General features: G+C 39.5%; 1 pseudogene; it reads left to right on the top strand.

Annotated features, from left to right (window-relative positions):
- Positions 1 to 7,900: 7,900 nt before the first annotated feature.
- Positions 7,901 to 9,477, top strand: LOC120722767 (annotated as a pseudogene).
- The last annotated feature ends 3,285 nt before the right edge of the window (positions 9,478 to 12,762 follow it).

Raw genomic sequence — 12,762 nt, 5'->3', positions numbered from 1 at the left:
TTCAGCTCTCTACAATAGATAAAATCTGACAAGCAACATGGATCCAGACTTGTCTCCACTCTAGATCTTTTTGGCTCGTAACACTTTGCCTTTCCTCTGTCCTTAGGAAGCCTGTAAAAATGCTCTTATATGGGGAAAAACCCCGAACAAATAAACGTAATGCACCAGAGCCACTGCCTTCCAACTGGGTGAATTTGCTCCAAAAATATCACTGTGTCCCAGCCCAGAAAACAAGGTTATCTGAAAAAGGCATCTCAATCTATAGTCAAGCATTTTTAAGCACTTGGTAAAGTACTCGGGAACATTTTGTTTTAATTTAGTTTCCAATGGTGAATGTTTATCTTATGTGTAGCTGTATGTGTTGTTCCTCTGTTGTGCAGCAAGTTTTTTCACATAGAGACTAAAACGCTGAAAAATGGAAACAGATGCTCATTGTCCCAGCGTGAAAAGGCAGACAGGAGGGGGGGGGGGAGGGGAGGACAGGAAGAGAAAAAGAAAAGATTTATAGAATCTAATGATTCCATACAACAGTAGCAGATTCAAGATGAGTTACTTTTTTACTTTTTTCACACATTTGAGCTGCTGAGAAAACTACGTAGCACTAAAAATATATTTCAAATAACTAGCTCCAAATAGAGGCAGTTTATTCTGCTGTTGTATCATTTAAATAGCAATACAGTAACACATTTTTGAGATATCTTTGCTGACTTTTTAGGGAATAGGGAAATGGGACATCTTTGCGTGCCACTGAAAGGAATCCTGTCACTCAAGCTGCTGTACTGGGACTGCCTCTATTTTTGGTACCTGAAGCACAGACACATGCCATACGGTTACACTGACACAAACAGAGACGCAATAAATAATAAATCCACCAAACAGGAAGATATTATCCACTCACGGCTTGTTGGAAGTCAATAATTTGCAAAGCAGCTCACAGGGAAAATTGGTTGCAATAAACCCATTATGCAAAAATGCAAAGTGGAATAGAAGCAGGAGGAACACAGCTAGCCTTGAAGTGAGGTGGGACTTTGAGGCAACATCCACCTATTTCCATGCTAGCTTCGGTTCAATTAGCATCCGCAATTTATTTCTCAAAAATGTGAAGCTTTTATAAGCCTTTCTGAAAAGCTGCAGCATGGAATATATCTGAACACCGTGTCATTTTAATAAGCCCTACACAGGTGTTTTCACTTGGCTGATTAAACTTGGCTGATCCTCATACGACCATGTACTAACTCTGACTCTCCTGCTAGGCTTTCTTGCAGGTCCAAAGACGGCAAAAATAACAACTTCTGAATTTTCCTTTGTATAAACACAATTTCAAATTAGCCTTTTGTCCAACAAAATGAATGCACCTGGCTACAAATATTGGATTGTTGGCTAATTCTGCACAAGAAGAGCAATAATACACAGAGGTGGCAAAGGTACAGACGTGCTTTGCTTAAGTAGAAGCACTCACACCTGTGTTAAAAAAGCACTGATTTGACTTCTTTACTCAAATAAGTCAGTAAACTGAAAAAGTACAGACTCTGAAATGCACCCAAAATACAAGAGTGAAAAGTAGTTCTGATGATAAACACCACAACTGCTGTGCACCAGTCCATTGCAGTGCTTTACAGTAAATTCAACACAATACAGCAATCTAAACTGTTTATCCTGCACTAAACTGCTGAGCATTTTCATGCAGCCTTTGAATAACACAGTCAGTATATCTCAGTTTGTTTTCCACATTGACATTTCCACCAGCTATTTTTCTGCAAAGATGACTGAACCTTTTATCAGTATCATAATAAAATTATATTAAGACATGGGAATAAAACTTTTTTTTTTTTGCCTCCACACCTAAACATAAAGTATAGTCAGGGGAAGATTTAAGCAGATGTCATCTTGGCTGATTTCCACCCTTTACACTGACAGTATACTGCTTATTCTGTCTTTATACTACACAGTATATAAGATTGATTTCAGTGAATGAATTTAACCATCATTAGCTGAAATTGAAATTGATCTCTGCTACACTTGATGTGACCTAACTGGCCATGAACACCACAGCCTTTGAACACCAGTACTGCAATAACAGGATGATAGCAGAAACATTAGTTTGGTTTGCAGGATGTTTCACAACATGAAAAAACATAACTTCACATCATATAAAGATCCGGTGCAAAATTCAAAAAAATGAAGCCATTACAAGCTTTAAAATTCCAGTTTATCAAATGTCACCGAGCGGTCCTTACCTTTAAATCTAACCTCTCTTCTTCCTCTCCTGTCCTGTCTTTCTTACATCTTTCTCCATCTCTGAGTGAAGTTATCGCTCACTCTTTTCTCGCCCTGGGAAATACAGAGGCTGTACCTTAAGCTAGCAGACACACTGTGCATCAAACTGCACACAAACATTTTGTAGGCTTGCTGATATTTGTTGAGCTGATAGAAATGATGCATTTAAAATTACCTGACACTTAAAAAAACACACTTTACTCCCTTTAGCTCCTCTTCTGTGGCACTAGCTAGATGTTGAAGTACTGCAACCACAAATTTCTGCACCAAAAATGCAACTCTAGATCATTCTGACCCAACCTAACCCCTGGGTAAAGATGACACATAAACTATATGTTTTGCCTCTTTAATCTTAGGTGATGGATACACCAACAGGATTGTCTCTTATGTTATTGTTCCCTCCATTTAGGACCAAATAGCTTTGATATTTGAAGGCTTGCAGAGGAAGTTAAAACGTTTCTCAAATGTCTTCAACATAAAGTAACGAACACTTTTTGAAAATGTCAAGAGTAGGCAGGAAAAGTAAATCGTTTTAAGAAAAATAAATACTCCAAGTAGATTCCTGAAAATTCTACTTAAGTACAGCAACAGTGCATTTGTGCTAAATTACGACCCATCTCTGATAATATATGAATAGTTTATTCGTGTTCACCACTAGACTTCAGCTGAATTAAATGGAAGGTGTTTTGTAGTGTAGCATACACGATGCTAAAGGATACCTCACTGTATTTTGTCATTATATCTGTGATTAGCTCTAGAGCTAACCTTGAACTGACACCAGATAAATAGCCTAAATTAGCAAGTGTTGTTGTGTTATATATTTGGAGCAGTTCATTGTCAAATGAAAACAGACACAAACAAAGAGTGTAGACCTAGTTTTATAATTAACTCAGTAGATTGCATTAGTGGATTTAAATCAGTGGCTTTATTAGTAAAGTATTTGTTATGCTGGTTAGTACATTTCAGAGTGCTTTGCAGGTAATAAAGTAATAAAATGTACAAAATAAACACAATAATATCAGTGAGAGGTGCTAAAATATGAATAAAAATGAATTAATTTGATATAAAACAATATTTTTATAATATATTAGTCTGTCTGTCCCAACAGCTCAGAGCATATAAAAACTAAAACAAAAGTTTCTGTCCTGAGCTTTGGAACAACTAAAACACTGCTGCTAGAAGTCCTGAGAGACCATCCTGGTCCATGATATGTCAGACATGTAGGCTGATGTGAAACCTGAAAGTTCTTTAAAGTAACACAACTTTAAAATCAATACGGAAACTGACAGGCAACTAATGTAAAGACTTAGTGCAGTATGTTCTCTCTTTGTGATCCCTGTCAGCACCTGTGCAGCACAGTTCTAAATCTATTGCAACTGATTTATAGCATTTTGGGGGTAGACCAGATAGGACAGCTTTACAAAATGCTCGCCTTCGAGAAATAAAAGCATACGTTAGTCTCTCTGTGTCACTCAGAGAAATCCTGGTAGACTTGTAAAAGGTTTTATGGGGGTAAAGGCACAGATATCTAAACTACATCTAAAAGAAGCATCGGCTGGACCCGTATAGCTGTGAAAAGAAACCCCCTGATAGCACTATCTGGGGATAAAATACATAAAATAAAAAAGTAAAGGCCCCACAACTGTTCCTTGGGGAACACCATAAATTATCATTATTTTTTAAGGGGGGAGGGGTGACTATTAAGTGCCAAACGAAAAAAAATGCAAACCAGCATAATCCTTTGTTCTATTTAAAAGAATTTGGTGATTAACTTTAACTAAAACCAGAGTTCATGTCAAATAGTACCAAGACAGAAATATAACATTTTAATATGTCCAAAGATTATTTTCTACTTTTAAAAGGACTACATCTGCACCAGGACAGATATATCAGAAATATATAAAACATATCTAATTTATTGTTAATAAATGAATGTTGATTGAGCTAGGCTTTTTTTTAACAGACTTCATAAACTTAAATTGTGTAATAAATTAAGTTTTATAGGAAGACTCAAAACTGTTAGAACTTTTGCACCCATCCAGTTGGTTGGCATGTGTACATATCTCCTCACCATCTGGGAGATATCATCTGTGTCATAAATTTACAATATGTCTGACCATCCGGATAACTAAAAACAAGATTATACGAGCGGTTCTACCCACTCAGCTGCACATAATAACCATTTAAATGATACAGCATGAATGCAACAAAAAGACTGCTGTGGAAAAGATATAAATTTAAAGTTGTTGAATGCCCACACAAAAATAAGTTTTTCTCTACTTTTAAAAGAAAATGATGTTGTAGAAAAGCTTACATCATTTGGAAGAGAATTTCTGAGAGTGGGACAATAACAACTGAATGCACAATAATTTGATTTACAATTTATTTTCGGTCTAGTGTAGAGACTTTACTTGATGATCGAAGGGCTCTCCCAAGTGTGTATTTAGTGAGATGGCTTACATTTTTGCTTTCATGCTTTTACATTTCTATAAATGGTTCTTTTTACTGCAGTAATTCTTTCTACTTAGTTTTGGATATGGACCCAAAAACCACAATGTTTAGTGTTTTAGTTAAAGTCTACCATCAACGGGAGAACTAGTTATCTTGACCACTGGGTATCAAAAGCATGTTTTCAGTAGATACTTTTCAAGACAGATTAATCAAAAATATGTCAGTTAACACCATATTAGAAATAGAAATGTATCACAGTGGGTAAAATATCTCATTAGCTTTTTCTTTTACCAAATTGTATGCATCTAGTCAATAAGCGATCCTAATTGTAATCAATAACTGCATGAAAACCATCCCTGCCTTTGGGAAGCTTCGTGTGAAAATTACCTTCATGCTCAAGTGAAATCAAGAAAACAACATGCTTCTTTGACTACCACTCATCTCTTAGAGGCCATCATCTCTGCACAGCTCCTTTCTGTGCAGCATTGACTAAAGTGATAATCACAGCATTTCATAGCCACAGGTCAGTACTGAGTGAGACGCCCTAAAGAGATTGTTGTGGTACAGGTTTCAGGCATCTTGTTCTCATTGCCTGCTCTTGTTGTTATCTGAAGTTCTACAAAAAAATTGAAGCTACATGTATGGTGTGCTACCTGGCATAAACTAATTTTATAGCTCTTCTATAAACAGCACCAGTCGGCTTTAACACATTGAGTACCGAATACGGTTGTTCGGCAGCACCTTGCTGTATTTTTCTGCAGCCTGTCCTGATTCTACTATCATCATAATTACATTAACGGCAAAGAGCTAAAATATGCATTTTCTATAAATAATCAACTCTATTAGTCTCACTGATGGTTGAGCTGTGATAGATGTGAGGTGGGAGGAAGCAGAGGAGGGATTTACTTTTTTTATCTGGTTTTTTTCCAGATAAGAGCAGCTAGGATGTCATGGCGACCATATCAATCTGGACCCAAGTCAAACATGTTTGACATAATTCAAGAATGCATTTCACGCCATGGCATTCGTCCTGAAAGTAAATTGAGTCTGAACAGCAGGCAGAATAAATACGCCAATCACGGCTTCTGGCAAATTCTATGATTTATGCCTTTCAAACAGGATTGTTTCACATATCAGTTTTTCTACCTTTCCTTTCATGTGCATGCCATGTGTTGAGTTCTGTGGACGTACTACTGTGGTAGGATTCAAGCACAAGGCTTCATGACAGATACTTTACACATGCCAGACTGTTAGACGATGGAAGAACTGTGAGACAACGATAAAATGTTCATATTAAAAGCATTTACCCCTCTCCAGGCGCCAGACTGTCTGACACTGGCTCAAATTGATTCTTAATTGGGTTTGTATGGACCCTGGATCTACTGTTGATGAGCACAGTGAAAAGTGGACAACTACGGCTTCGACTCGTGCTTCGCAGAAACGTGATAACACCACGGACCTAACGGAGGGAGAAATTACTTCTTATAGTTCTCGCCTCTCTTTAGAAAAAATGATTGTTATGAAACGGATAATCTGCACATCTTGAGAACAAGTTTAAAAGAATGATCCATCATCCAGACACGGCAGAACAAAGCTACTGACTCAAAGGGATGTCATTACTCATCACAAGTCACAACCAGTTGGCATTAACCAGCTGTGTAGCTAGATGTCTTTTTGGGAGACTTTTTTTTGGGGAGGGGTGAGATGCAATAAATCACTCAGAGTTGCTGTGGAATGCAAGCCAGTCCTCTGGAACAGTTTGGTCTTGGTAGAGGTGATTTTCTGTTTCTAGGCTGACATTCCTCATTACCTATTTTGGCTTGTCTTGCGTGCACACAGACTCGTAGAACATGCTGGTTAAAAACTAAGGATTGAAGGGGAGAGGGACTCGAATGCTCCCCAGTGTACCTCTACCACCACCGTTTCTAATGAAGCTCAGCATGCCTCTATTTGAAGAGGAAGGGAGCAAGGTTATCCCTACCTTTCCCTTACTTGTGTTTTTTTTCTTCCCCAGTCACAGAAGAGGCTTGTTACCAGAGCAAGCAGACGTAGTGGAGAGCTGTGCTGCAAAGCTTTATTCAAGCTGAGGGGAGAGTCTGCTGTGGATTAAGCCTTGTCCACAGCCTGGTCTGGTCTTAATTTCACTGCTTTTGTTCAGTCAGACTGGAGGGGTGCTTCTGATTACTGCCTATACCTTTGAAGAGTTACTGCAATTAATACATTTCAGGATTTACTAATAATAACAGTAAAGCATTAGTATAGGATTATTTTTAGATTATTTAATGACAGTTTGAAATATCTCATTGGGCTACATTTAATTGACTTACAGGAATAATCAGAATCAGTGGAGACTAAGATACCATTGCATTAGGCTTATATGCAAACCTATCCTCATATATGTTACATTAAACTGCACATGTCATCAGAATCGATTGAGTCATATTTTTTTGTGTGTGTTTGTAATTAAGCTGAACTTCATATATCTAGAGGTCATAAATGCAACTAAGGTTAATGGCCCGTATCATTGCACGAACTGGTAAATGTGTATTGCTTACTAATACGTGACTAGCATTTTCAGTTTTGAGTTGAGTTGCTGGTAATTGGAGTGGCAGACAGTCAAATAAGCGCCACTGACGTGTAATGTATTATGTACCTGGCAGCAGCAAAGTGAAATACAGTTAATGTTACTAATTCTTAACATGTTCTTTTTTGGAGATGACAGGAAACCTTGGAGACAGCAGGGGGAAGACACAAAGCAAATGGCTTCAGGGTGGATTCAAACCCAGGCCTCTGCAATAGCCTTGCAGCATATGAATCGCCTGCTCAACCCAGCAAGCTAGACCAACACCCTTTTTTTGTGGAACTTTCGATTTCAATTCAACACATACTGTGCTCTTATATATAAAATTGATCTGAATGGCCCACCATAGCCAGTAATGAACTGGACTGTAAAACTAATAATGCATAAACCACCTGTGCTTATCTGTTTGTGTATATATTTGATCCATGTACAATAAATATAAAATATCAATGGACAATAGCTAACATACACAGCCACTGGCCAGTTCATTAGTTACACCTGTTCAACTGCTCATTATGCAAATATCTAATCAGCCAATCACATGTTCGCAACTTCATTTTCCATCTGCTGAAGTTCAATCTGAGCATGAGAATGGGGAAGAAACATGATACAAATGACTTTGAATGTGGTGTGGCTGTTGGTGACAGACAGGCTTATCTGCTGGGATAACCATCTCTAGGGTTTACAGAAAAGGATCCAGAAAAGAGAAAATATCGACTGAGTGGCAGTCCTTAGGGGGAAAATGCCTTGTTGATGTCAGAGGTAAGAGGAAAATGGTAGGACTGCATCGAGCTGATAGGAAGCCAACAGTAACTCAGATAACAACCAAGTACGCAAAAGAGTATCTCTAAATGCACAGTACATTGAACCTTAAGGCAGATAGGCTACAGCAGCAGAAGACCACACTGGGTGCCATACCTGTCAGCTAACAATAGGAAACAGGCATAGTTTGGTGTTCAGATAGATAGATCCATATTTTATTCATCCCCAGAGAGAATTTCAGAAATTCCAACAGTATCCCCAAATATGCTAGACATAAACAATACATAAGTATAATAGCATGCTAATAAATACACATTATGAAGTTAAAAACTGAGTCTTGATTTCCAGTGCAAGTCAGATAGAACAGCTCCTCTATGACAACGTCACCAGTTCAGTCCGATGCGCCGCTGGACTATCACCTCCCTCCCCAGTTAGTGTTGGTGTCCACCAAGGATCAGCTCTGTCACCCCTCCTCTTCATTCTATGTATGGATACCATCATGGCCGACCTCCAGTTACCTCATCCATGGTCTCTCCTCTTTGCCGATGACGTATTCCTCGCCAGCAAAGACAGAGAATAGACCCAAACGCCGACTCAACACTGGTTCGATGAATATGGTATGCAGCTCAACACGAAAAAAAAAAAACCAAATACCTGGAAGGAGGCCCCCAAACTGATGGCACCATCATAATTGACAACGAAAAGTTGAAGAAGACAGAAGAGTTCCGCTACTTGGGCTCAGTCATCAGCTACGATGGAAATATCACCTCCGCTGTCCGAGCACAAATAAATGCAGCCTGGTTAAAATGGTGACAAGTCACTGGTGTCCTTTGCAACAGAAGAATGCCAGATCAACTCAAGGGAAAAATCTACAAAACAGTGGTCCGCCTTATAGCCCTGTACGGCTCCGCATGTTGGCCCGCATTGACCACACATGAACAGGCCCTAAACACCATGGAGATGCGCATGCTCCGATGGAGCCTGGGAATTACAAGACGGGACCGTGTTACGAACAAAGACATACGGAAGCGACTAGGCGTAGCCCCAATTAAGGAAAAGATGCTGGAGTCTCTGAGTCGCCTGAGGTGGTATGGACACGTGATTCAAAGCGATGAGAACTCTAGCAAAAACGGCTATGACGATCGACCCAGAAGGATGCTGGCCTCGAGGCAGACCGAAGATAGGATGGAGAAAATTAAGGAGGACATTAAGACCGTCAACACATCACCTGAGGACGCCTTGGACAGAACCAAATGGAGAAACCTTTGCCAAAGAGCGGACCCTGCACCAGCGGGAACAACGCCAGGATGAAGAAAGAACCCAGATAGCACAGTCAGAATTTGGCACAAACAGCATGAAAGTGTGGATTTGTGCTGTCTTGTATCAACAGTTTAGGCTCATGGTCATGTAACGATGTGGGTGACATTTTTGGCACACTTGGGGCCCCTCAGTATCAACTGAGCATTGTTTAAACAATATTGCTGCTGACTATCTCCATATACCCATCTTCTGTTGGCTTCTTACAGCATAATGTCACACAATCTCAAACTGGTTTCTTGACCATGGCATTGAGTTGTATTGTACTTACCTGACTTCCACAGTCAAGAGATTTTTGGGTTGTGGTGTAATTGGGAGATTCCCATTATGGATGTACAACTAAGAAATCTGCAACTGTGTGATGCTATCACGTCAACAGGAACCAGAATCTCTGAGGAATGTTTCCAGCACCTTGTTGAATCAGTGCCATAAAGAATTAAAGCAGTTCAGGAGGTAAAAGGGTCCCAACCTGGTACTAGCAAGTTGTAGTAAGCAAACTGGCCAGGGAACATTATATGAAAATAATGGATTGTTTAAAAATGTGTAAAACTGCTTGACAAATATTTGTAGCACAACTCTGAGCTATAAGTCACCAAAAGTGGCCTGGAAGAGTAATAATACATTACAAGACGACACAAGTGTGATTGCTGGAACAGGAATAAAGCAATGTTTTGCCTTTTAAAACAATCAAAAAATGAAGCCAAACTTTGGAGCTGGTCCATGACTCAGCCACTTGCTTTCTGAAGTGTCTACATTGCAATCTCGCCTTGTAGGTGTCATAAATTGGCCCAGGCACCCTGGGCTTAGCTGAGTGCCGGGGTGGTCCTCCACCAGCTCAGGGTGGGCTAGCGTCAGCCTGCAGGCCCAGAGGGCTCGTCAATGTCACTTTGCTGCTGCTATTCTGGTCACAGAGTGGAGAGGAGTAAGTGAGTGAGTGTTTGGGTAGGACTCAGAAAAAAAGAAGAACCTGTTGCAAGCGAAGGTATGTTCCAAGCACATGGTGGTCTATTCATTTTCAAAGCACTGAGATGCATTTAAAGCCAGAGCAGAGGAATTTACAAGTCGAGTCTGCAAAGTGCTTCTGTTTGAGGAATGGGATTTAAAAACTAGTATTGAAAGAATGTCATGTGTGAAATGCAAAAACCTGGAGTGACGGATCTGGTAAACTGGTTGTAAGAGAGTCACAGTCTCAACCACTGATCCCTAAGCCTTCTTAATCAAGACTCACATTTTGACAGCCTTTTGTTTTATCTTTCCTTTAAAATGTTATTATTCTTAAAAACAGTAATTGGATACATATGATTGTTGCCAATAAACAAGATTTTAGTGTTTCCCAGCAATGGGATTTTTGTTACATTACCCAGTATTTAAGCCATTTTTCAACTAGACTAAACAAAGGAGCTAAGTAATCCCAAATGTCCAGATGTTTTAAGCCTTCCATTATAATTCTCTCAGTTGTCAGTGTTGCAGATTTTCAAAAGGGAGGGTGGTATGTTATAACATATTAATTCACATGCAAATAACAAGTAATAAAACTGCCAAAACAAATGTGTTTTCTAAATCAGTTGGAAATTAGCATTAACAAATTGCAAGATCTTATGTGCAGTGCGTTTCTTTGAAGTCTGCAGAAAGAAAATTCCTATGTTATGCGATAACCAACACCCTATTGCAGGATGTGACCACTCCTTTCTTTATAACCCATAAATAAGAAGATTGTGATCTATTTGTTCCTTTATATCCCTCTTCTGGTTCTGTGACATTCTTAGATCCTTTGTGTAAAGTCAAATTTGGCTTTCTTTTATACTTTATTGCATTCCTTCTCTAACCAAATTCCTCTTGTGCTTTAATGGGTAGATGCTCCTCTGTATTTTCACTGAGCAAAAGCTGCTCCTGCCAGATTTGTGGCCTGTTGCGGTCCAAAAGAACAGCACCACAGGGAACTTCAGAAAAACTCACTCAAATTTCAGTTTTTGAAATACAGTCGTGCCTGGGGGGCGAGAGCATCTCCCAGCCCAATATTTCAAATGAGAGATGGAGTGCTACTCTGTTCTGAATAGAAGGCAAAATGGCCTCACGCAGGATAAAGTACTAAATAACACGAAGCACCATGTAGGATAGGCTAGCTGCGTGGTTACAGGCTGACACTTAAGTAACCCCTTGACAGGTGCTGAAGTCTTACGTGTCTGAATGGCAGCTTAAGAGTTTTCTGCCTTTTACAAGCCCAACCTTGGTTGATTCACCCCACACATGGATGGCTTTTATAGTGCTCAGGCAAATGGCATAGCACAATGGCGCTAAAGGTGCACAGAATGAAAGAAAAAAAATATTCTGCATTTCTGGTAAGGCATAACTGTCTACAGCATGAGTTGTTCAGTATGCATTATGTCTCCTAACTTTAACAAAGAATTTATTTTAACCCACCCCATGAGTCCATTTCAGCAAAGCTTTTTTTTTTCTTCTCTAGGCCAAAGCAAAATACCATAACAAAATGAGATGCCTGAAAACATACCAAAAGATACCTGACCTACCTACTAACTATGTGAAGTTAACTTATCTGGCCTTGTGAATATGTGACTATTGTGGTAACAATGCAGGATCAATGCAACCATCTGGTAACAATTGGCTGTGAAGGAAAAATGAATATTACCTGACTGCAAGTGGCTGCTGGAGGACAATGGCAGTTGCTGCAAAGAATTTTCTAAAATCCCAGTCATGCGGCACAACAAACGGGTCAGGTTCTCCAACCAGTTAGCAAAAACTTCCTAATGATTGCTTTGGTTTCTAGCATGTTCCTGTAGTAGTTTGAATAGAAGTGGTGGGCTTTTCTACAAACAATGGCCAGCCACTCTCTGAGCTGTAGTGAAACTGTGAAATGTTGGCTCCAGTGTTGAAGACAAACCTTCTCCATTTCTGGTTTGTGTCCCACTTGTTCAAGTTTTACAACTGCTCAGCTAGTAATTAGGAAGTATTCCATATATAGGTAGCCTTGGCAATCTGCTAGCAATCAAAGCAATCACTTGAAGGTTTTGGATGCAGCACCTTCGTTGCATTGGATTTTACCCAGTAAATGCCAGCAATCTCCAGGTGCCACTGCCAACCAGTTGGGGAATACACAGTGGTTGCATCACATCAAGCGCCTTGAGGCGACTGTTGTGATTTTGGCACTATATAAATGAAACTGAACTGAACTGAATTGAATAAGATCCATTATGACACAACTCTGGAGTAATGTATGCATGATGCCATGTGAGCTTAGGTATGTCAAATCAGAATGGTTCAATGTATCCTGCTGAGGGGCAGAAACAAACTAAGCCCAATTAACTAAAGCCGTTTACTCAATGGCCAGTAGTGGACATTTCTTGAGTTGGTTGTGT

This window comes from Simochromis diagramma, unplaced genomic scaffold, assembly GCF_900408965.1.
Source record: "Simochromis diagramma unplaced genomic scaffold, fSimDia1.1 OVJJ01000205.1, whole genome shotgun sequence".
Taxonomy (NCBI): Eukaryota; Metazoa; Chordata; class Actinopteri; order Cichliformes; family Cichlidae; genus Simochromis; species Simochromis diagramma.
This window is presented reverse-complemented; position numbering and strand designations above follow the sequence as displayed.